The following is a 26,464-nucleotide window of genomic DNA, read 5'->3' as shown; positions in this document are numbered from 1 at the left end:
TCAGACAGGACCTGCCCTTCCTAAACCTGTGCTGGCTGGGTCTGATCCCTTGTCCATCCTGTAGGTTCTGTGTGATTGCACTGAGGATGATCTGCTCCATAACCTTGCCAGGCACTGAGGTCAGGCTGATGGGCCTGTAGTTTCCTGGGTGCTCCTTCCAGGCCTTTTCGTGGATTGGCGTGACATTTGCCAACTTCCAGTCATCTGGGACCTCCCCAGTGAGCCAGGACTGTTGGTAGAGGATATTAACTCTCACTCCTGTGCCTGCTGCATGGAATCAATGTGGACATTTCCAGTCATGTGAATTAGTAGAGATTTTGTTTGCAGAATCAGAGATTTGCATTTAGTAGTGTGCAGCAATAAAATAGAGACTGATTTGACATCTTTAATTCAAATGTAAATAGAAGGCAGCTACTCTGAAGTTACTGAGGTTTCTTTGGATTTATACCACTGTTGCTAAAAATAGAACCTGATGGTCTATTTTTGGATAACCCAGAGTTGTTACAGGTTGGAACTTTGCAACTGCCTTCATGAAAAACCTCAAACATGTTTGAAAATACGTGATTAATTTTAATACGGTTTAGAAACATTCTTTACATGCAAATATCCCACGGCCTTCAGAAGGCTGCTTACTGTTTTATTTAATCGCTGATGGGTGAAGGTCCTTTCCCTCTGCAGAACCTTTAAGACAAGCCCTGTTTATGCCACAGAAATTATTTTCTTCTGACAACACTTGAAAAGCACTTAAATATTTAATAGAACTAATTTCTAAGCTGGTGGGAGATGTGTTGATTTTGCTGATTCTCTTTTGTTCTGACTGCCTCAAAAAACAGCAAAATGGTTCCTCATCCAGAACTAAGAAAAACAGAAGTCTTAGCAACAAAGCTGATGGAAATGCTTTTTCTCCTTTCAATAGTTGTAAGCAAAAAGAAAGAAGCAAGTGATGTTAGGGGAAGAGAACACAGGGGATCCCACGAACATGAACCCATCTGAGTGTACCAGACAGAGACAGTGGGCAGGGCAGCCAAGACTCCTAGGCCTAGCAATTAAGTATAAAAAGCCTGTCTTTATCCCAACAGACCATCTGTGTTCTGGAAATTTCCACCACACTTCCTTCTGAACTCCTAGTTTTCTTAAAGTGCAGAGCAACATGATCAGCTATAGTTATGCTGGGATAGTAGTGGCTATAAAGTCATCCATGCTGAAGAACTAGGGCAATCTATTAAGTCGATGTGAGTGATCCATGTCACTATCAATTTGTTTGATCTTTTTAACACTGGATTGGGGATTTTGAGGGGTTTTTTTTGGTTGGTTGGTTTTGTACTTTTATTCCTTTTCTTTTTCTTTTTTCCCCCCTCTGAATTCTCCAAGTTTTCCATTGCCTGTCAGAGATCAGCTTCTGTCAATGAAAGTTTGGCATGGGGCCGTGAGTGGCACAAGCAGCATTTGTCTTACCTCGATGTTACTTGTAATCTGAGGAGACTTGAGCTTTTAAGACATTGGTGCCTTTTGTTGGGTCTTTGGTCAGACATTCCAGGAATAGCGGGGAAGCTCCAGTGCTGGTCCTGGAAATGGGGAAGGCAGAGAGGGAGAAAAGGATGAAAGGGGGAAAACGAAAAAAAATAATAGAAGGAGGCTGGAACCCAGTGAAATGTTATTAAATCAGCAGCATTGCAATCCCCAGTTTTTCAGAAATAGTAAACTAGATCCTCAACTATGAGGTTGGTTTCAGAATAAAAAAAAAACAATGACCAAATTAAAAAGAGAAAGAGAGAGAAACCTTGTCATTTGCTAGTAAAAGCCAGAAATGTCAGTGTTTTGTTCAATCTATTCATAATTTTTTTCATTTGTCTTCTGGTTTTTCACTTGTTAGGACTCATGATTTTTTTCAATAACTATAAGGGACTGAGACTTACAAATACTGGATTTAATTGTCTGAGGAAAAGAGTGAGGATTTTATGGAAACCAGTAAATATCCAGTGACTGGTGATAAGATTGCAAGTACTGCCAATGCTAAGTAGGATAAACATTATTATATTATTATATATATTAACTGAGTTAATGTAATTCAGTACATTGAATATTTTGTTTTCTTTGATTAGTGTTGCACATGACTGGAAGAAAACTTTTTTATCCTCAGTGTGGTTCTCAGTCAAAATCATGATTAGCAACTGTTGTATCATTCGGGCATCGAAGAGAGGGAAATATTGAATGTTAAAATGATCCTACCTTCTACGGCATCCAGGAAAAAAAAAAGTATTACTTACAGCAGAATAAAATTCAACTATTCAGTGTGTGTGGTAACTCTTATGTGATATCTATTAAAAACTGTATTTTTTAAATGTTTTAAGCAGATATTTGTCCTTATATTTGAAAGTAATTTCATTAAACCGCCAAAACTATGATATGTTGAGGGTCATCTTCAGAACCTGAGATGTTCAAAACTCCAAATCTGGTAATCAAGTATGTGAGGTAAGAGAGGCTTCACAACACACATGCCAGGCCTGGGGTAAAAGGTGTTTTTATAAATGGTATTTTCAGACATGTTTTTGTACTTCCTGTGTCTTGAAAAGGGAAGTAAATGTGAGGAAAAGAAATGAAAGTAAATCAAATTTACATGTTTGGAAATTAATGTAAATAAAACAATATCCTAACTTTACATTCTTCAGGTAATAGATTTGCCTGTTGAAGTAGGTTTCCCTGCTCACAGTGCACACCTAGTTAAATCACTTCCTAGCAAATATGTCACTTTAAAAATCTCAAGACTTCTTGTGCTATTAACATGATAATGTGCACTGTAAGGGTCCATCATGCTTGGACACCTCAATCACAGACAAGTTAATCCATAGGCATGAGAAGACAAATTATCCTGTCTTGCAACAGGCAAGAGGAGATGAGAGGGGATCTGAGGGGCTTAGCTCAGTCAGACCACCCTTTAGAGGTATGGCCACACCAAAAAAAGATGACAAAAAGACAATTCAGCTCTGATTGTGCCTGCCTGTTAATTTTTAGAAAACAAAGTCTGCCTGCTACCATGTGACTCCTGTGAGGCAATCCCTGTGTGCCCTACTAAACCGGATCACAGCAGCAGACCAGGTCATATACAGCCACTTTCTCTGTTCCCTTACTACTCCATTGCTCCATGCTCAGAGGTACCTATAACCTGAAAATCAAATCATTCTAGTATGGTTAACAAAGAGGCAAAGCAAGACACTAATTGGGGCACAGTCCATACCCTATTATATTAGAAAGTACCAACATGGTAGCGTGAATATTGTATTAGTACAGCATCCAAAAAGTCTGAAAAGGAGAAAAGTTGGCTACTTTCAGCTAATCTCTCCCTCCATGTGGCAGCTATACTTCTGGCAGTTTAGGGGAGCTGGGCTCAGCACCCCAGCTGTTGGACCCCAACATGGTCTTGATTTCGTCTCTGTGCTTGTGCTGATGATTCTCATTGGGTTGATTCTCAATCTCCCATCACAGCTTGTTTTTGGAGGAAACACTGGCAGAAAAAATAGGTATTAAGAGGATAGAGATGTGAAATAAAAAGTAGAGAAGGTTGATGAAATAGTGAATAGAGAAATTGATTTTTGTTTGTTTGGATAGAAATGTATCCAAAAACTAACTTACTAGGAAGATTGTTTTCCTGGATGATACCCTTAACCTGTGGATGGGAAGAAGGAACAGCCAGGGGACACCAGCTGTGGCACCTCTGGGGGGCTAAACCTCCTGGGGCCAAACACTCCCAATGTCCCTGAAGACACAAGACATGGGCTGCACCCCTCCATTTCAGTCCTGGCATTGCTGTTGGGACATGAATGGGTCTGGCTCATTCAGATCCAGATTCAAGATCCAAAAAAACGATGGAGTGGCTAAAAGCATTGAGCACCAAAGATATCGAAGGATATGGAAGACAATTCAGACTTCCATAGTTGCTCTATCCTTTTTAATAATTTTACAGCATGTCATTCTCAGAGCATTGCCCTAAAGTAATGTAGCAGTTTGCACTGTTTTTAACAGTCATATCTGCTAAGCTCTGCTACTTTTCTAGACCCTTATCACCACTGCAGCTAACTACTGTGAAAAACAACACCTTCTTTTCCTCTTTTACAGTGGCTTGGGATATGACAAAAAAAACCCCAAACCAAAACAGCAAAAAACATTCTATTAGTAACTGTGACCTACAACTGGAGCTGGTGCCAGAAACTGAAAGCATGATTTCTTTAAGTTATTATATGCTTCACATAGCCTAATACCACAGCAGTGACTCTATCAGGTCTTTTGAACAAGTTAAAAAAAAAATAAGAGAAGGGAAAAAAAAGGGAAGAAACCCAGTGCTTTAAGCATTAAATTACTATATAATAGAAATGCTATTTTCTGTCTTAGATGTTTAAGAAGGTTTCATGAAAGAGATGAATATTAAGCCAAACATTTGCTTGGCTTTGCTGCAGCTGGCTGCAGGAATGTAAACTTTTTTTTCAATTACTTCAGCTCCTAATTTAAAAGCTAGGATTTTTAGCTGTGAGAAAGAGACTATATTTGGCCAAAAAATTCTGCTGGCTTTACTTAGTTACCCAGCACACTCAAAACAATACCCCTTTATCAAAAAACAATAGTCTGGTTTATTCACAGCATATGTAGAATTTGGACCTTCCACCAAATTCCACTTTCTTCTGTTGCAATATGTCTGTTGCTGTCTAATGAGCTGCGACAGAGCCTGTACTTCATTTTCAGCAAATTAAATTTATGCCTCGCAGGAATTGTGGTCTGGTCATGGCACTGCTCCTGGGTATGGGTGGGGATTGTTTTTTCAACCAGCTCTTGGTTAGCCACATGGGTACGTGCTGTCGCACCACACAACAAAATCTTCTCTATAATAACTGGTTTAAGTAGCCATCCACCCCACGAAAGTAGATCCCATCTAATTTACTTTGTGTTTACTGTGCTCCCTTTCAAACTGTTTTGTTGGCACAGATGAGTAGTTATACAATTTTTATTTTAAACTATTTATTTAGAGTTGGGACTTCAGTAACACTTGCTGTCAGATTTATAGTGCATGTTTAAAACCAAGCTTCTAAAAATGTAATATTTCAAAGAGGGGGAAGCAGACAATGAACTTACACACCCAGGAGTCTATTCTCTCCCTGGGTGTGATGGGAACTGTGCACGCTGCTGACGAAGAAGTCTGTCCTGTGAGGCAGAGTGTACACATCTGTGTTTATACAACTGAGCTTGATCAAAAACCATCGAGATCAACTGCAGTCTTCAGGCTCAACGTGAAAGCACGAGGCTGCCCAGGGAAGGTAGACCTGGAGTCTTGGATAACTGTACTTCTATGTCAGAGGAAGATCTGATGGGATATTCTGTGGTCCATGGGTAAGCTCAGGTCCAAAAATGGCTGTTAAAAAAAATCTTTTCCAAAACCAGCAGGAGAAAAGTATCTTCCACTTTCCAGTAGGAGGTTTCAGACCTGTTGTAGGGCAGGAGGAAGTGTTATTTTGTCAATAAATAAAAAAATCTTCATAAAAATGAATATTATGGACTGAGCATTTGTTATCAGTGCCATTTTCCATGGTTAGCAGAATGAATGGCATCATGTGTGGAGCATACACATGATTTCTTTATGTGTACAGGAACAAAAGTTACATTTAATGAAGACAAAACTTACCCTAAAAGTTTTGGTTTGTGTTTTTGTACAAACCTGTGTGATTTTTTGTCTTTCTCCCCTTGAAAAATCAGAAACTGAAAACTTTGGTAAACCACACCTCAGCACTCCCTGCAATAATTAAACAATGAGTAAAAATAATGAAGGAAAACTCTTTGTTAAGGATTTGGTTTTTCAGGCTTCTTGATAGTTGCAACAACAGCCAGAAAATTGCTTGGCAACCTCATACTCCTCCCTGTCTCTTGAGGCTGCAAAATTCAATTTTCAAAACAGCCCTGTGAAATAATAGGGAAACAGGTGAAATGGCATAACCACTCTTTACTCAGGAATTCAGTTAAGAAATCAACCTTGGATTTAAGCACTCTTGACTCTCCATCCTGTACTGTAGCTTCTAGGCCTTGAGCCTTTTATAAGCTTATGCTCTTGATATTTACTACAAGCAATTCTGCATAGATTGGATTGGTTTTAGTGCGAGAAATGTTAAAAACTTGAGGAAAAGTTAAAGAAAGAAATATTTAAATAAATAAATAATCTTTTAAATAAGATAAAGCAATAGAAAATCAATGTGTACATGCCAACATACTTATGCATATATATATGTATATACATATATAAATGAGTTTTCACCTTAAAACTTCATGATTCATCTATATAACTCCACTGTGTTCTCCATGTTCAAGTAACCATCCTTGATGTCTTCTCTTTATGTAAAGCAGAAGAAACAGGACATGGAAAACCACAGCTAGTTAAAGCTGTCCTTTCAAAGAGCCCAATATTTTAGGCTGGTGAGTAGGAATGAAGAGTGAGCTTGGAAAATGCAGTATGATCTTTATAGCAGTGGCCATAGAGCAGGGTAGCCACACCACTGAAGTGATGTCAGTGCTTCTGAACCACGCAAAATGCTCTGTAACACAATCCTGTTTTATCCAGGCTAGGAGCATGCAGGGGGCTGGAACAGGGCTCCCATGATCTGCCTGGTGGGCACCCAAACAAATGCATCTTTTTCTGGGCAGACAGTGGGGAGAGTAGGTTAATTTTGCTCATGCAGAATATAATCACTTAATTACAAATGGCAGTACAGTTCTCTTACTGAAAAGTTAGTGAAGGGAAAACAGCATGAAATAATTCATAGCTCATAATAAGATTATAATACTCATGGTGGTAATATAATCAATTGATAATCATCTATATAGGACTTTTCATTACTTGTTTTGTAGGTCTCTGCAGAGGAGGGAAGTAATATTATTCTAACCACAGATTAGATATCTTTCAGGAGTTATTTACGGGACATTCCTCTCTTGGTAGTGCTTGCCTCACTTGGATGCTACAAAGCCATGCAGTTAATTTTTGTTTCCACATGACTTTGAGAATACAAAACTTTTGTAAAAGTGCAAAACCTTTGTTTATTTATGATGAAATCTCCTCTTTCTGTGAAACCGCTAAAGGTAAAATTATTGCCAGATATATTGCAAAGGTGCAAAGACACAAAGTGTCATTTGGATAGTAGCTTTTTGCTTTCAGATTACCTTTATCAATCTAATTATCAACAGTAGCTACATTCCTATCAATTTCCTTGCCCTGCCTGTGAAGCTGTGTATTTATGAAACATCACTAGAGTGGAATCTTATTGCCAGGTCTGTGAGTAGAGTTACAGCTACAGACAAGTGCAGGTGGTCAGCACTAAAAAAGTGTCATTGTCAAGCATTTTACGTCATTTAAAAGTGGAACAAGAAAGCCATTACGGCAACAAATTGCTCAACCCTTCCGGCTATGAAGTGGGGAGAACACCACCAAGGAGGGTTTGCAGGAAATTAACTGTGTGCTGACAGGCAATTTGTTATAAACAGTGTGGAAAGGGGTGACTTTTTCCTTTTTTTTACCCTTTTTTTTTTTTTATAGGAATCGTTCAAACAACTTTTTTAGTATAAACTGATTTGCAATAACAGTACAGGAATTTCTGCAAAGGTGTATATGCATTTCCGTGTTATTTTCTGTTATTTTCCATTGTCTTCTTCAGGTGGTATTAAACTGTATATATGAAATAATAGTTGTACCTGTAACAAACCCATATTCTTCATAATCGTTTCAGTGGTGACTATAGAGGACTTTTAGCTGAGCTGTCCTACAGAAATGGGTCAGAGTTGGCTTGTGCTCAAAAATAATAGGAAGCAGAATTTTCCGTTTTTGCTTGCATTGCCCTGTGTGATACAGTACACATTTTAGGACACTGAAATCTAAAAATAGACCTGAGCTTTTTCCGAGAGAGTTAGAAAGTAGTACTGCCATTAAAATGCCTTTCTAGAGTATAAAGTAAAGGTAAACATTCACGTAGAGCTCTTTATATTCTCTAGTAGAGTCTAAGGGATTTGGTTCTCAGAATGACAAAAAAACCAAACAAACAAAACCACCAAAACCAAACCAAAACCCAGAGAAATTAACAGTATAATTCTTGCTTCAAATTTTATTTTTTGAGAATATAATAAGCCAGATTTTTTTCTAGATTTGGTGCCTATTTAAGAGCTAATAAAAACAGGTTTTAAAAGATACCATGCTGCAATAAAGAATAAACAATTTCTATGTAGATTTTCAGTTGCTAAATAATTTTATGTCAAAAGCTAGAAAATGAAGTGCTTCTAAATATAGTGCATTGGAATTTTCTTATCAGTTAATTTTTTAGAAGCTCTACACTTAAGAGCACCATAGTAACAACTCTGCAAGCTGATTCTTTGTTACAGTTATCCACCGAGAGCTTCACTGAAGACATTTCCTCTGGGATCAGAAAGACTAGAAGTCAATTCTGATAATATTAGAACAAATTTAAAGAGCAAAAAGCCCTAGAAAGTATATGATGAATAAATAAGGAGATCTTTATTCCTTGTGTAATCTTTTACACTTCTTTTCTCTTTTGTTGTGCTGTAAACAAATATTTTTGTGTTGCAAATGTTAACACCTTGAAAGGTTTTGTAAAACTGGGGCTGAAATAATTTGCTCTGAGTTATGCAGGTATTTAAGCTACTATTTGCAAAGTAGACTGTGAGAAGGTCAAGGTAATTGATGATATTGAAATATTGATGACATCTCTGTCAATCATTTATGGTTTAAGCATATCTGTCTAGAGCACATTGAATGTGTGTTGAGGGCTGAATCTGAATGTCATTTATTGCCCCCCCAAGATAAGCCCAAAAGTTATGATGATGAAGGCAGCATATTAAGAACAAATCCAGCTGGAGCTCCAAGCCCTGTGATCTACTGAGGAAGGACTCCATTTTACATTATTGATTCCGCCTCACTCTGTAGACTCCTGTTCCAACATCACTGAAGTCCACCCAAGCATTTTGATTAAACTGACTTTTATCTTTAAACAAGGCTTACATTGTCCTAATTGTATGCTATCAACAATTAAGAAACCTATCATGTGTCACAGACCACCTTGGTGCTCCTGGAGAGGGGCCAGCAGAGGTGCCACACTCCACACCACTTTGTTGTCAGCTGTAGCTGTCCTTCTACAGTACAAGCAGCATCTGTGGTAGATGAAATAATCTGAACTCCCATATGCACTTTTCCTTTAGGAAACAGCTCACACTGAATAGCATTTCTGGTACTGGGCACTGCTACACCTGAGTGCAGTTGTGCTGGAAGAAAAAAATATTTGCATGTTTTATAAAAATGAAAGATGGAGAGTCAATGTTTTATAAAATTAAAATGTTGACTCTCCATCTTTTGTGACTTTAAGATATGTTCTTCCATCCTGCTATGTACACTTAGTCCAGAAGGATGACCAGAAAAGGCTTCAAAGTTGTCTAGGGGATGCTCAAGCAATACATCTCAGCCTCCTTGCACATCCCTGATCCAGGACACAACATCAGTGATAGTGTCAGCACTTCTGATGCCAGATCTGCAGAAACAGGGAAAGGATGGTTGCCACTTATCTCACTCTCTCCAAATTTTTCTATGGTACACTTTTTACACTATTTTGCCTGACGGGAGAACAAGGTGTGGTCTTGATGAATGCTGTTTGATAATGAGGTTGAAGATGTGGAAACTGAGCCATGAGAAGCCCTGCTGGAATGGGGCACTGCTGACTTGGGATGCATGGAGGGTGTGCCTCCCCAGCTGTGTGGGGCAGCTTGCTGAAATCCCAGTGCAGTTGTTTCTGAAAGGGCAATTGGCTTCGGAGGGAGAACAACTGAGCCCTTTTTGTCCCTGCTTGTGAAATCCATGTGCCCTCTCTGGCTCTGGGCCATGGCTTGGTGGGATAGCTGGGGAACTGTGAGGGCTGTCTCTCAGGCATCACAGAGCACAAACCTGCTCCCCTTTGCCCAAAGATTGTTTTCAGGTTAACTTTGCAAGCCTAAGTGTCACCTGCCCAAACACTCTACAGTCTGTCAAAGCAGTTAGCATCTTTTCTGAAGCTTACCTAATTCTGGCATAAAGAAATAAGATTGTATTTAGGGTGTGCAAGGAGTACAGAAGAGCTAGAAAGGATAAGCATAAAGATGCTTTTGGAAGGCAAAAAGGAAGAAAAAGAGAACATAGTTAGAAAAGGTATGTTGCCCTGTCCTTCTCAAGGGGTGGACAGTTATTCTGAAAAATGAGAAAATCTTTAAGATTGCTAAAAGGATTTTAAAATGGGTGTATGTAAAAGTTAGAAGCTAGTAAAAGACCTTAAAGGGTAGTTATAGATACCACATACAATTTTATTTCAATGCTATTTTTGATAGACTTAAATATTTGATACTGGTTGAAGCAGTGACAACCTGAATTTTAAACCTTGTTGTAGCTTAGTCTCCTTAAAATCTCCTAAAAAGAAAGAGCTATTAATATCTACCATTTCTGTACTGCACTTGAAGATTTAAACTATATCTGGTGAGATATTGTCATAATTAAGCAAAATTCACAATGTTTAACAAAAGTTATGCCAGCAGTTCAAGATTAGAATGACCTCTAAATGATACAACTTTAATACTTTCCAATCTTTAAATATGACATTTCAGGATCTCCTTTTGCTGTCCCTCTCATCTGGACATCTCAAAATACTCAAGTTGTTTTACTAAGGAGTGAGTGAGGATTCATAACTTTAAAGTAATACAGTGAAGTAAATACTGTCAAGCAAATTTATGAAAATGAGAAAAAAGGAATAATAGCAAGATGTGGAATAGCACAAAGTCATGGTTTTTTGCTGTTAATTCCATTTTTAGACCTTGACACAAATAAAGGTGTTGTAATACCTCATGTGAGCTCCGAGAGAGGGTTAAGTAATGTTATTTTGAAACACTTCTACAGCACATACAACTAAGTACCCTGTACAATTTTCCAGAATTGTACACAGGTAATTAGTAATTTCTGGGCAGCAAAACTTACCAGGGGCAGGACTATGTCAGCACTTTTACCACAGAATCATCATTGTTCAGCAGACAGTGAAAATGTTTGAGTCATTTGAGTCCAAGGGAGTGGTGACCATACAAGATGGAAAAAACCGAAAATATCCAATCATTTTCTTGGTTAGAAGCATTAGCGCCAAAGAAATTTGCCACTTTGGCAACTCATCCCAAAATTTTAAAAGCCTTGAAAAGAAAACACAGCCTTGGCTGTATTGATACACACAGACTATAGAATAGAAAACTGAGTGCAGCTCTATCATGATGTGAAAACAAGTCAATAGTAGTTCATGGTCCATCACAAAAAGCTTTTGGAGCAGATGACCCCGTGCAAAAGTACAAGCAGGATAGGACTGAGTGAGGGCAGCATGTTTCACCTGGGGCTGAAGCAGCTCTAACTATGCACTGGCTCTTCATATTTGGGTTTGGGGGAATTCTTCTGAAGCTGGCCGCTGCTAGCCATTGTGGCCCAAAGGCATGACATTGTTTCACGAGTCATTGCACCATTGTGGATTGGTTATGTTCTCCTCTGCAAGCAGAATTTTGGGTGGGTTGTCTACTCTGAAGTCAGTTGTGAGCCAGATCTCACCTCCAGAAGCAGTGTAAAGTGCTTGTCATTTGCTACTTCTTGCTGATCTTTGTGGGCTTGGCACACAGAAAGATACACCAACACTTGTGGTTGTATAAGGTCACCATGCCCTGTTAGAAGAAGTAGGAGATTGCAGGGGTATGAGGTGAGGCAGTAGTAGGGCTGAGCAGTACATTCCTCTGCACAGAACAAGGTTGGTCTAAATGTCTAGGAGATAAAATCTACCAAATTCCTTCTAAATAAAGGTGTTGAGCTATGACAGTAGTTAACATCACACACACAAAAAAAATCCCCATAAACACATATGTCAAGAAGATAAAAATTATGCCTGCCAGGGGCTGTGGATGAAGCTTCAGATCCTGTACTTCTATTTTTTTTTGGGTTCCACCATGAACTGAGTTATACCATGTCACAATGATTAGCTTACTGTCCTCATTTAGCTCTCCAATGAGGTGTGAATAGTTTAACACTGATGCACAGTCCATTTTCACTGGTGTTTCATCTGCATTTCATCATGCTGGGAGAAATGAGTCTTTGGGCATTTCTGAGGACTGCTGTGAAGAGGATAGACATGTTTCCTCATCGTTTTGTCATGATGTGTGATGGGGTCCTCTGTCAGGCAGTGTCAAACCAATTTGGAGGGCTCTTGGAGTAAGTATGAAAGAAACATGCTGTGTTCTTGTTGTTCAGAAATTTCTTCCTGATTTTGGCACAGCCAGGGATATGTGAGCCTGAGTGTAGTTTATGTGATGGGTGCACAGAAACACTCAGGTAAGTCAGGAAAGAAAAACCCTTTTATGATTTTCCTTTTCACACATACTGAAAGAAAAGGAGGCAGATTCTCTCTCAAACTATTTTTACATTGTGCTGATATCAATACAGTGAACCCCAGAGAGGAATATCAGAGGTAACTGTCATTAGCAGATATCATCTTGACAAGACAAACACAACCTACAAACCTTCTTATGGTTAAAAAACTACTGTCCCTGGATGCCTGACTTTAACTGTCTTGGGCAAGAATTTTACAAATATACACTCTGATCAGGGTTGGAGTATACCACCCTGTCTTGTTTGTACCACATGAGCTGCCCTTTTGCCTTTAGTTCTTTGACAGAGTGACTGGTGCTATTAAGTGACAGTAGGTCTCTGCAAAACAAGCACCTTAAACTTAGTTTTATCTGAAAATTGACTTTAGCTTAATTTAGAGGAAAAATAAAAAGGTCAGCTTGCATTCTTTAAACAAGCCGATGTGCTGCTGCAGTGCTGCCTCTGTTCTCCTTTCAGAATGTCTCCTGTTCTTTGCTTGTCCTTTAGGGGAGTTTCCCATTCTTGAAACTCTATCCTTTCTGAGACTAATGCAGTTCAAGGAAGTTTTAACGCAAAGCTTGCCTTCATCTCAGACCATATACGTAGAACATAACTGTCATAGGTGATTCTATCCTGCTTCTTGAAAGTTGTGCTGGAATGAGACACTCTCTCACTGAAAAGGATATTAAAGAAAGGTATTGCAAAACTTCAGACTATTATAAGCCCTGCATATATCACAAGTTGCCATAGTAAATCTACTGCAACAGAACAGTGAGTGTCGCCACGTACCTCTTCACTGATTACCATTGTTTTTTACATGAGAAAATATGCATGTCGTATGGGTTGCAAATGTACATTACTCAAAATTCTTGCAGTCCTTGCTTAATCCAGTTAGAGGGACTTGGGTACTGCATGCGTCTGCTGGCCCCCAGCAGACCTCCTGGCAGGTGATGTGGCTCTGTTTTCCCTTAAGAATTCCACAGAAACATGTGCTGTGTAACGTAATACTGCACTGTTCCCTCTCCAAGTCTACAAATTGCTGTTGTGAGGAAAAAAAGTTGCTATTATCATAGTTTAATGCTACTTAATATATTAGTTACTGGTAAAAGCATTTATTAACTGAGTTAAAAGGGAAGACACACTATTCCAATGGAAATCAGGACTGGTCTGATAAATGAAGGCACTCGCCCATTCCCACCTTGCATGTATAACCTCATATACATCTCTCTTAAAATTACAGAGATTTCAGGAGTTCTGGTGTGTATTCAAAGCCATTGAAACAAAGAAGGCTAGCCTTAGGGTGAGACTTGAATCTAGGAGGAATGGAAATCTTTAACCATTGCTTAGGTCATGGAAAAAGATCAAGCTTGCAGCTCTCAGATATCTGTCCTGTGTGCACAACAACTGCATACCTCCTAAGCCTCTGTCCCCTCCTCCTTCCCCAAGCTACAGCAGTGCAGGCAGTTCCCAGACCTTGATTCCTGATATGCCAACACATGTTGGCAGAGCTTCACTTTGCACAAATTTAAATTTCCCTTGGGAACAGGTTTCACTGGTCTGAGAAAGTAACAGACTGTTCTCTACTTCCATCTTCTAGATCTGAGTATGTACCCCTCCTTTATCCTGTACATTAGGTCTGACATTATATATATATGTGTATGTGTGTCTGTGTGTGTGTATGTATATATATATATGAGATGCAGATTAATTTCAGAGCCACCCTTTGTCCAAGTGCCCATACATTTATAATGTCATGTTTGAATTCAAGCTTTGGAACAGGAATGATAAAAATACTAAAAGTAGCAAGTGTTTTCATCTGGATATTTGTGTCTGATACTTGGGGAAATCCAGTGGTGTGTTAGACTTTTGCTTTTCCAGGTTTGGAAATCTGTGCTTCGTGTGTACATTAACAGGAAGTACATATGTACAATAGCTGCAGAAACAACGTGAGTTGTGGTACCTTGTACTGTACCTGGTCAGAACTTACTTCCAGTTGATCCTGTCCTTATCCTACGACTAGCCCTTACGCTATACAAGGAAGAGTATGCAAAGGTTAAGTGCCAACTTTTAGTCGGGAATGCCCTCCTCCCCCCAGCTGTCAGTGTTCTGTCAATCTTCTTAGGCCTTTCATATCTTTAAAGTATATTAGGGAAGTATTTCATTAAAATGCTCCTATTTCTTAGTGGCAATGTGCTTGCAAAAGGAATTTAAGAATAGTTGGATTTAGTTTTACCGCTTCTGGAGACTCTACCCAAAGGCTGTGCATCATTAACCTGTCTTTCCACATACTTTGGCATCGCTTTTTTCAAGATCAAATCAGTAACACAGTAACGAGGTAGTTTAATAGGTAGCTGGAAAAGGAGAGCTGGGTTAGAGCACAGTTCTATTTAGAAAATACCCCTGTGCACTGTGGCAATGTTTTATAGCACGGTGTGAAGCTAAAGTTCACAACCATGTAGTCATGGTTTTAGTCATAGGAGAAGAGGGTAGGTTACAAAAGGGAGGGCTACAATGAGGAAGAAGTGCAGTGAGGAAGAAATGCACTTGCTCCTGGAAAATTTACAGCTGCCTCAAATGAAGGGTTCAGTAATGTCAACGGAGTTAGTTTTTTGAAAAATGTAAATTAAGTGACTTCACAAATATGAGTAGTTAAAATAAGGCATAAACAAAAGTCTTATTCCACTTTCAAAGGTCTTGTGGCCAGGAACAAATCAGTCAATACTTAAAAAGTGAATGAGTAGGGCAGTAAGGTAAGAGACTGTTTTGAAACCAGGCCTTGATGAGCAGCTCCCATGCTGGCATTTTGCTTAGGCTGTATGAGATTTAGTTGGTGCAATGCCTCTTCCTTACTCTTGTGCTTCGAGGGCGTGAAGGAAGGTATAGGCAAGGGAAAACATTGTCAGATAAAATCACACAGGATTTGAGCTGAGAGAGGAGCCGTACCATTTGTGCCACTTGGCCTCAATTCTGCACAGCCATCAGCTGAACTCACCAAGCCCTGTGTGCACTCAGAGCTCAGATAAAGTACAGTGAGTGTTCGTACTGGAGCACTGCACAGACGGTGGTGGACAGCTTTTCTTTTTTTTTCTGTTTTTGTTTTGTTGTTTTTTGGTTTTGGGAGATTTTGTTGGTTTGGGTTTGTTTATTTAGTTTTTTTTGGTTTTGTTTTTTAATTTTAACCATTAATATCTCCAACATTTTTTTAGAACTAGCATGTCAGCAAACAGGTGCTTGTTTAGATCCTGATGAGCAACTAGCAACCAAATATGTCCCCAAAAGTGTATCCATTCCTATTGCTTTACCTTTTTCATAAGGGTATGTAAAATGTCGACATTTGCAAAGTTAACTTAAGATTGTTATTAAAAAGGAAGAGCTATATCATCAACCTCGTGGTCCTTCTTGGAATCTGACTACAATTTCCTGATTCAAATTCATTATTGGGAATAGTTTCATTGATTGCAATGGGTCTGAGTCTGTCACAGGTGCTCAGACTTCACAAGCACATTTGAATCTGGCCCATGATGACTCTACCTCTTCTATAGATCAACCTGGTAGAGAGACTTTGTATACTTTTAACTTTGCCAAGAACTTCAAGCATCCTTGGATATACTGTGAAAAAACTGTTCAGGCATTTTTTTGTTATAGCATCCTTTTTCCCCCAAGAGAAATTGGAGTGTTGCAATACAACTTCTCCCCCCCTCCCATAAATAGATATAGTTTATGTCTTCTGGCAAGAATAAGAAAGTAAAAGTAAAAAGACTCCTCACAATTCTTGGTGAGATGAATCTTCCAGGGTTTGATCCCTTGGCAGAGCTCTGTGGTTTGGCTTTCTCACTTCTCTTAGAGTTGTATGTGTATGTCTTATTTTCTTTGATTTCATAGCACTATTTATGTTTAGCTGCTAGCTTTTGTCACAGTTGTTAGTTCCTTTTCCTTTTCAAGATAATTCACCTACTTTACTATTAGGTGCCCTCTTTTCTGCACATCCTTAGGACAAGACCCTGTGCAACGCACCTCTGCCACTTGGTCTGCCTTTTCTCTATCTCTCTTTCCTAATTTCCATTTTAACTTTGTTATTCCTTGCTGCTAATGCTGTTTTTTGGAAAGATGTACTCCTTCAAGTGAAGTCGTCTCTTTTTCATTTTTTCAGGTTTGTTCGTTTGTTTAGTTGGTTGGTTGGGTAGTTGAGTGGTTTTTTTCCCTGTTGTTGCTTTTTTTCCCTCTTAGTTCTTTTTTTTTTTTTTTTTTTTAATGTTTTATTAATATTGCAATTATTGCCATTTACTTTTGAGTTTCCATAACAAATATGAACATTTGATTTCACTAGACATTTTGGAGTCCATGTCAAAATCAAAAATGCCTTCTCATCTTCCTACTGATTTAGAGGACGCTTAATGGTTTTTTAATGAAAGCGGAAATGGGAACAATATCTCTCATTGTACTTTCTTCAGCAAAATGAAACAAATATTTTCAGTTAGAGCTTTTTATCACAAGGAAAGAAATTTTAGACCAAAACAGAGAAATTGCTGTGTTTTGCTAGCAGCTAAGTTAGGACACAACTTCTTAGTGTTATGTTGAAGACTTCTGTGGAAATACCTACATATTTGTATAGTGAGTCCTTCTGAGCTCACTACTGTTTCCTCTGAATTTGTCTATTGATCTCTTGTTGATTGAATGGAAGCAGTGTTGGGTCCACTAAGTAGGATCCGCAAACTAGGACCTGTAAGATTTAAAAAAAACCTGCAAGAGTTCATACTGCAAGAACCTGTGCTGCTGGCCTGTGAACTGGGGCTGCTTTGTAAATCTTGGAGCTGCTTGATTCCCAGCCCAACTGATTGTGGAGTGGGGATGGTACAGATTGTCAAGGACATTAATCTCATCAGCCTTCCCAATTTAAGTTGTTCCTGCTCATTGTAACTTAGCTCGTAGGGGAAAACAAAATAAAATCTCAGTAACAGCAGTGTCTATCCATCTAAGTGCAAGTAATTTAGTGGTGGGCTGATTTTGCAGATTAGAACCTGGATTTTTAGGACTAATTAATTTTACGTTCTTCAAAGGGCATTACAAATGTTATTCAGTTTAGCAGATATCATTCTAGAATATATTTTGTCAAATATACTGGATTTAATAGAGTCCAGTGGAAGTGGTTAAACATATATTTATTTTAATTACTGCAAATTAAAAGGAGCATCTTAACTTAAACTCTAATTTGGTCTTCTACCAATTCAAGCAAAGATGAATGAGGCATATTAAAAATGAACATGGTTCTTATTTTTATTGGTTATATGACCCTCTTTCTCACTACATACATCCGTTAGCAAAGTCTGCTTTCAGTAGTGGAAATTTCATTATCACTTCTAATTCAGGTTTTGTAGCACATTAAAGTTTCCAACAGTTAATGACTCTGGTTTCTTTCTGTGCAGGTTTACTTTTCATGAAAGAACATAGAAGAGGAAAGAAATGACAGTAAGACTGAATTATGAACTCCCAGAAGTGGAGGACAAGAACTGATTGTATTCTGGAAGCTGAATTTACCACTCTTGACTAATGCTGGGCAATGGTGATCACATGCATGGTATTGCTGAAGCAGATGTAGCTTGTGTGTTACTCATTCCAGTTTTTCATTCAGTATTTAAAGAGTAACAAAAACAGCACTGTAAAAGTCTGTCAGCTGCTTGAAAACTGGCATCAGGAGTTTGTCACCTTAACCAAAGCTCCTTTCCACCCTTGGATAGAGACTGTCATCCTCCAAACTTCTTCACCAATATTAAACTTTCTTCTTGGCTCTGACCTGTGCACTCGTGGCCCTGAGATGGGGTCTCATCAGTACTGTCACCATGCCCCTGTGATGTCCATGCCATTGTCACCCTTACATCTGATGGTTAGTGAAGCCAAAACACCTCAGTTACTTTTCGGGTACTCACCTGAGACACTTAGCATGTCTCCAAGACTGATCCCACTGTGGGACAACTGCAATCGTATCTCATAGAGGTGTCACAGTTCTAAATTAGATCTTCTGCAAAGCGCTTGGAAGATCCCTGACAAATGTGGTTTCACTATGCAAAATACTGCAGCAAAATAAACTAATCTAGATAGCAGAGGTCAGTTCTGCCTGTCTACATTAACCTAATAGCCTGTACTTTTCCTCTTTCCTTCACCATTTGCCAAAACAGATATGGTTTGTTTTTCCTTTGATCCCATGGAGTTGACAGTGACAGATTACTCTCAGTTTGTCATTTTGAACCTTCCCACTTTCCTGGTGATGTGACCCATGACATAAGGGAGATCTGTAATCGCAGACAGATGCGTCTCTGAGCAATGTCTAGATACTGTGGCAGCTTACTACTCTTATTTTCTCAGCAGAGTAAGAGTTTCAGGCTAATTTGAATATGTTTTTGAAATAAGACAGTCTCCAATGGTGGGACCCCTGTGTAAAATGGACTCTATTTCTGTGATATTTTCTCATGGACATAGCAATAGTTCTGTGTTCAATCTTCAAAAAAGCTGGAAAACTGCTGAAAATGTGTTTTGTCAGGACTTGCTCAGGATCCAGCAATGTGCTGTGTGTACACCAGAGGCACCAAGCACATAACCAAGACTGAGGGTAACAACAGGCTCAACAACTGTCAAAATCAGTCAACCCTGTTATTCTCCATATCCCAAAGCTCTTAGCATGCTTTGCAGTAGAATAAAACCAAATTATATCTGATAGAGATATAGGAGATGCAACATCAAAATGAATTGAACAAATGGGTCTCCTGTCCCACTTCCTTCTCAAAGCAGTGCCAGCTTGAGGACCAAAGGGGCATGTTTAGATATTTTTAAAACCCCATCTTTAAAACCTTTGAGGCTGGATACCAGTTAGGCTTCCTGGGCTACCCACTCCAGTGCCCGATGTCCTCATGTGTCCTCATGTAGCAAGTCTCTACCCATACCCAGTCTGAAGATTTCCTATTATGTCTTGTCCTCTTTCCATGTATTATCATGGAGGACCCATCTCCATTTCCTGGATGTGCCCCTGGGCACAGTGGTCACTCTCATTTGGTGAAATCTGCAAACTTCATGGGAGACCTCTCCAGCAATTTGTCCAGGACACAAATAAACGTGGTAAACAGAACGTGTTCCACAAATATTTGAACTAGCAGTCACCATTGATACTAGTGATGGTGTTAGTACACAATGTTGTTTGCTTTAAAGAGCAAAAGCAAACTCTAAGACCTCAGAGAGACTGTCAGACTTGAGATCTCACAGAGAAAAAAATACTGATGTGCATGAGATGTGAAGTGATTCTGTTTGGGAGACAGTCCATCCACTGAGATTTATTATCCAGCCTAACGACTTCTTACCTTTTGCAGCTCTTGAAATCTATTGATTTCAGTTAGATCTTGATGACTGCCTAACATATCTGATTAAAAGCAAGGTTCTGAATTTTGGCTTTTTTTTCAGCAGTTTCATGTAAGAAGTAATAACTAATTAATGGTATTGTATTTCTTAAAGAGTTCTCCAAACTCCTTTAGCAAATGTATGAATAGAGAAATTAGGGCTCTTACAAGCTAATCATCAAACCTGTAGTAAAGACTGTTTTGATTATGTTATTTATTGACATCCTAAGGGCAATGTCAGCAGTGTATTCTGTGGTACAGACTTCTATAGGAACATTATCAGCCATAAACTGTACCAAGTTCCTACACCGGAGCTCATTGATACTGTTGTTTGAAGGCCTTTAGGGCAAGACATAAGGAAGAGTATTTAACACAGATTTGAATATGCTTTGTCTTGTTTTGCTTTGGTAAACTCAGCACCCGCATCACCAGGCTGTCAGTTTGCTTAGTACACTGGTTGTCTGAGTAATTCTTTTGTTGCTCTTGGTTGAACTTTGCAAATCAGCTAAAAGCTGGGGATGCTGTATAAATCACAAGATGATGTCAGTAAGTTCGACGTTAATGCTTTCCTTTAAGCAAAGTAATATGTTCTGTTTTCAACACTTTAAAATGTATAACAAGTACAAAAATCTTGTAATATACCGGAAATTATTTAGATGTCGGAACTGTTCAACTGCTCTTCAATGGAAAACCTACTAATACACAGTAGAACTTGTCTTTCTTGAATAAATATCCTCTTCTTATGCAATAACCAAGGTAGCCTGTATCTTGACCAAGGAACACGTGCATAACAAATTCTGTTAAAAATTTTGTACATTGTTACACTTATTTTGGAAGAACATATTGGAAACTTTCTTATTAAACTCTGTCACTTCTAAACAAAGTACTCACACATGCCCAAAGGAATAGCTTTGTCTGTGTCATCCTACAACTCTGTAGAACCAATTTAATTCTATCATGTCTCTATGCAATAAATCTACTCCTGGGAGGATGCATTCCCTCCATTGGTACAGCATAAATTGTGTACCTCTGCACTACAGCTATTGCTACATCTCTGCTCCAAATGGGCTGTCAGACATCCAGAAACCCCAGCATCCAGAAATTATTGAAAAAAAGATGAATATTTCTCAGCATTTGGGAGAGTGAATGAAATTAGGGGTAAGGAAACTTAGATGACATAATACAGCAACCACAGACTGACTGTTACCGCTGTTGGCAGATACCTAACCTGCACATCCACCTTTTAAATATGTTCAGACCATTGTGAGGTAACTTACTAACTTCTAACAGCTGGAGTAAAGTTCTTTATTATAGAATATACAACCTTCATGTCTGGTCTTTGTGCTTTTTTGGTATTGCAAGAAAACAATGTAGTGGATGGACTTGCTAGAGGAAAAGTTACAGTTTACGAAACTGTAAATATATGCCTAAATATTTCCATCAAAGAGTAGCTAGTTCTTACCCTCTATCAATATCGTGGTAATGTAATTAACTGCATGTAGTCTTTATTATTAAAATTATATATTAAATGATTGTCTCTACTTAAAGAATACAGCTTTTAGATGGTCCCACAGAATAAAACAACTAAAGCTTCTTTATTCTCCAGAGGTTGTAAAGACCCATCCTACCTGCAGGAATACACACCACCACACTCCATGTGGAAGAAATACGTAAGTGACTTTTTCAAAAACAAACACTTAAATGCAGCTTCTTAGAAGGCCAAGTATTGCAGTGACTGCCTACCTTGGAGGTCTTGTGTTTTCTCTGTCCTAGTGAGGCTTCTCTGTATGACTTTTTTTTTTTTCTGGTAGGCCAGTTTGTGCTGACACTTCAAAGGTTAAACCCCTTTCCTTTCCCTTCCATTACTTAATTTGCTTTTCTATCACTGCATGCTGCACGTGAGAGGTGGAGTTCCCCTTTAACTTCAGAGATCAGCACGATAGGAGGGCAGTGGAAATCAAACAAACCTTCAAGAATGCAAAGGCAGTAAGGCACCCACAAAACTAGCACTTGGATCCAAAACTAGATGGGTGGCCAGCTTTATCCCAGACAGTCCATCAACAACCTAACCACAGGTCAGACCAACCCCAAAGTTGCTCATGCTGTCCTCTGGCATTAACTAAGAAGCCAGATATTTCTACCCAAGGAATTTCCTCCACAGGGATTGCCTTTAAAGAGGGAGGGAGAAGTCAGTCTCCTAAAGAAAATGCACGCGTATGCCACCTAATGAAAGATTTATTAAAAAAAAGTAAATCAAACCTTTCTTGTTGATTGTACACACACAGGGAAATGGGAATTGGACTTCCACCTCATTTCACATCAGCCCGAATTTTCCTAGACTTGAGAAGAAAAAAAATTAATAAAAATAAAATGTTCATAACAATTTGTTTTCTATGTGAATTCACTCAGGTGAGCTTCTGCTAATTCAGTTCCTGTCCATTCAGCTGCCACTATAAGTATCCAAAACATTACTTTTCTAGGCTTGCTTCCTGCAGTTGAAAAACAGTTTGTTGTTCTTAATTTCATATTGCTGGTGTAAGACAGAGGATCCAGGTACTTTTCACGATCAGCGGGCTATATTATGTTTGTTTTGAAAGCACATACAAGCTAGACAAAAAAAAGAACAGCCCCAGTCTCAAAGTTCTTTCAGTCAGACAACAGTGTGCCCATGTTTACTTAATACAAACTTCAGCATCAGTTGTTTGATTAAATCAATTTAGACTTCAAAGACAATTTAGGCATTGAAGACTGTCTTAAACAGGCAACCAAAGGGCAGCTGCTGTAAGTCAGATGGGCAAATGAATCCATTCATCTGTAAACAGGCATGGAAAAGCTCCATGGTCTTCATGGCAAGGTTTGGGTTCAACCCTTCTTTTAGCTTTTCAGCTATTGCCTGACTTCAGGATGCGATTAAAATTGTATTCTAGTAAAAAAAATCCCAAAAGCTCAAACTAAATATATCTTCACTTTTAGCTTTCCTACCTACTTATGCTTCTGTCTCCTAAAGAGAAATGACTAGGTTTATAATAAAAAAAGTGTGATTTCCAACTCTTGATCAAATTTCTTGTTGACAGAACTTTGACTATAAGGCACACATAGGAACTTGGACTATGTGTGGTTTTAAGGAACTAACACAAAAAAAAAAGTGCTAATAACTAATATATTCAATTTTGTGTGTTTAAAATGTGCAGGTAGATTCCTTGGAATGAGCTATCTAGAGCAACACTGAGTAGAAAGAGGTTGATAAAACTACAAGGACTTGTACCAGTAGTTCTGCCCTAAATTCTGCAGAACAGATGAGGGGCAGGAGTATTTCACACTTTTCTGTAATTAGCTTTCAATAAACTGTGCAGGAAAATTTATGATTTACATATGCCTGCATTTTCCAATCACCTAAGCTATGTGTTATGCTGTTGCAGAATATCTTTTCTCCTTACCAACTAGAACAAGGCAGGCATTAACTTTTGCCACAGCACAAAGTGAAATTCTATATAATCCCCATGTTATGTCTCCTGTTCCCTCTAGTTTAATCTGCAACACTGGGAATTTGTTATACAACAAGAAACACATTTTAGGAATTGTCACATTTTGTAATTCTTTTTTGTGTTTGGAGTGTCACAAGCATTGTGGCTCTGGTTCAAGCCAACTGCAGACTGGAAAATGAAATACAATCTAAAAATACCATAAAAATGGAAATTTTTAACGTTAGTATTGTGCAAGGTTTTACATTCTGTAGTGAAGCTAGTTGAACCTGAAAGAGACTGAAAACTGAGGAGCTTTGCGGCTCTTTGTAGTTCCTCTCATCCACCCAGACTGTACCTGTGGGTCCCATTCATTAAAAGGGTCTTTGCAAGGAGACCTTGCTCCATTCCAGGACCTATCAAAAAACCAACAGGAACTTTTGTGACAGGATGGCTCTGTATCAAAGGAAAGGACTCAGGCATTAGTGGCACCATAGAGGATGAGGGCAAGACTGGCTCAGTAGATAAAGGCGACGGTTTAAAATTCGGACAATCTGGGTTGTAGTTTCTCTCCTGCTGCTGGTTTCTGGTGAAGCCCTGGGCATATCTCTTACTCTGTGTTGCAGGTGGTTGACCACATAATGAGGAGAACAGCCCTGAAGAGAGTGAGGACAAGGATATTTGCAAAAGAAAAGGAAGGAAGGAAGAAAGAATGTGTGGGATAAGTCTATCTTGCATTAGATAACACCAGGGAGGGTTGATATGATCGTTGCTTTGGTTCTACACAGATACATCAGGAAAATAAGGCAGCTCCTTTTCAGGACATCCATCAGCTTCTGAGGAGCTAAAACCTGGCAGGATACACTGTGCAATTAGTGATTGGAGCCTGTGTTCCTGTGTCATGTATGCGAAGTGGGAGAACCAATGGGACCATCTCTCCCTCTCCTTTCAATTATGTAAAATGCTGTAATTTACACAGGTTGTATGTCAGGGCTGAATAGGGGAATAGAAAGTTTGCAAATATGCATTAACAAATAATCATGCTGCCAAAATAATTTGTATTTGTAACATATCTAATGCTCTTAAGCATTGCTGCGGGTGAACCTGAAAGACAGAAGTAGTATTTTTATGCTAATATGCTATAAAATGTCTCAGCAAAATAAGCAAGTCCCTCTGCAGTGGGTGTTTATTTTCCTTGACATGATTTAGAAGATTCTCATGTGACAATCTTTTGTGTTGTATTTGTAAAATGATCTCTATGAGAATAGCACACTATTATAATACATTACAATCTCTGGTTGCTTGAGCAGCAGAAAGCTACTAATACAGTGCTTTACAATAGAGCACTTATACAGTTTAAAGTGCAGCTTTCATGTACAGTATTTTAAAGAACTGCTACAAACCATTGCAGTGCTTTTTGGAAAGTAGGGTAATATCAAGGAGAAAGCTCCTTACTAGTGAGCTCCCTGTCACCGAACGACCATGTTGCTGTTCCAGTAAATCCAGGTGGGAACATTTTCAAGGAAATGTCGAATATTTCTCCTTTTACCCAGAAACAGCATAGCTATTTTTAGGGATATTTTCCATTGGCCTGCAGCACATTTCAGTTGCCTGTAGCATGATGGAGAGTGGCATATTGTATGTTACACTGAATTGAGAAAATGACTATGTTGCATCATGTCTGTACTTGGCACTGAAGGATGCTGAGATGTTCATATTTCCTCATACTTGTGCCAATTTGTATGCAACACAGTTCTATCACAAATAAAATGTAGTGTATTGGATCCATCCTGCTCTCATTTAATCTTGTGACACTTCGATAGCATTTGACTTCTTTGTGAGAGACTGGAATCAGTACCACTGTGCCTCAGTCCGAGTCTGCTTATGGTCCTTAAAGGTAAGATATTTTTGGTACTGTGCAAAGAGCTGCTATTGTAGCAAATACTTTATAGGTTGTATCTATGTTGAAATGTGAGGTTCAAAAATATACATGCCCCCAAATTATCCAGCATTTTCAGGTCACTTCCTAATTAAAACCCCTTGAGTGGAAATCATCAGGTATGCACCCCAAGATACTCATCAGACTCTCAGGGGAAACAGGCTGCCTGGTGGGGAGATACAGTTCCATGTTCAGGAGGTGCCTTTGCCCTAAAAATCATCACAACTGTGTGAGGAGATCTGCACTGATTTCCCTTCATCCCCACCCTCTCTCCTGGGACATGATCAGATTCTGTTGCCTCTATTCAACTTGAGAGTAGCATGTACTCTCACGTAGATAAGCTGCATGGCTTATCTACAGATAAGCTGCATGGCTAAGCCAAAATGGGGGCCAGAGAATCTGCTGCAAAATTTCTTGTTGCTGTTTTCCTCCTCAAATCTTGTATAAACTTGATGGCAAAAAAAAAAAAAGCTCTTAGGCATTCTGTTTTAATCTATAAAACTCACATAACTAGTGTAACTTTAAGTCAACTTTATATCACTGATCGAAATGGAGACAATTAAACAACTGTCTTTGGAGATACAGAAATTGCAGTGATTTTCCAGATCTGGTGTGTGAGCAGGAAGACTGCACTTAGCAGTAACTTATCTTGCACTGCTTAATGCAAGCCACCCAACTCAGTTTGCACAGGGATTGCATTACTCTTAATCCTAAAGATTGACATTGACAAACATCAGGAGATAATTTTGTAACTCTGTCATTAGAAAAAGGAGATTTTAGTTTTCAAGTCTGCAATTGTTTTGACCTCTAGGTACGTGCATCTTTATTCCCTCAGAAAATGGCACATCTTTTATGTGCAGATCTCAGCAATAACCAAGAAAAGACTTTCTAATTTAAATTGGAAAGATCAGCTCCAGTCTGTTTGGCAAGTTGAATGACATATTAAAGTCACTTTTGATTTAGTCATTTTAGGAGATCTGTTCCAATCACAGTTGTTTTCTTTAGTTCTTGAAAATGAGTTGAGGATGCACTTTGGTTTTGTACCTCATTTATCTAAAATAGCAAATAAAAATATTTCCAAAAATTCTTCTAAACTATTTTTCAAGGGATTTTTTTAATATTAAATGAATGAGTTAATTTAGGCAGTTGAAAGACAATGTTTTAAATGCCTCTAAGAAATAACTGTTTTAGGAAAAACTGGGGCCCTGTCCACAGAAAGTTCAATGAATAGCAGTGAGGACTT

General features: G+C 38.7%; 1 long non-coding RNA gene across 1 annotated transcript; it reads left to right on the top strand.

Moving 5' to 3' along the window:
* The first annotated feature begins 12,202 nt into the window (after window positions 1-12,202).
* Window positions 12,203-24,370, top strand: LOC127468973 (uncharacterized). The gene is made up of 4 exons (XR_007903753.1): window positions 12,203-12,283; window positions 17,863-17,999; window positions 21,428-21,491; window positions 23,909-24,370. It is a non-coding gene; the product is annotated as an uncharacterized LOC127468973 (long non-coding RNA).
* The last annotated feature ends 2,094 nt before the right edge of the window (window positions 24,371-26,464 follow it).

Source organism: Manacus candei, unplaced genomic scaffold (genome assembly GCF_025592945.1).
Source record: "Manacus candei isolate 608988 ecotype Guabito, Panama unplaced genomic scaffold, ASM2559294v1 h1tg000016l, whole genome shotgun sequence".
Taxonomy (NCBI): domain Eukaryota; kingdom Metazoa; phylum Chordata; class Aves; order Passeriformes; family Pipridae; genus Manacus; species Manacus candei.
This window is presented reverse-complemented; position numbering and strand designations above follow the sequence as displayed.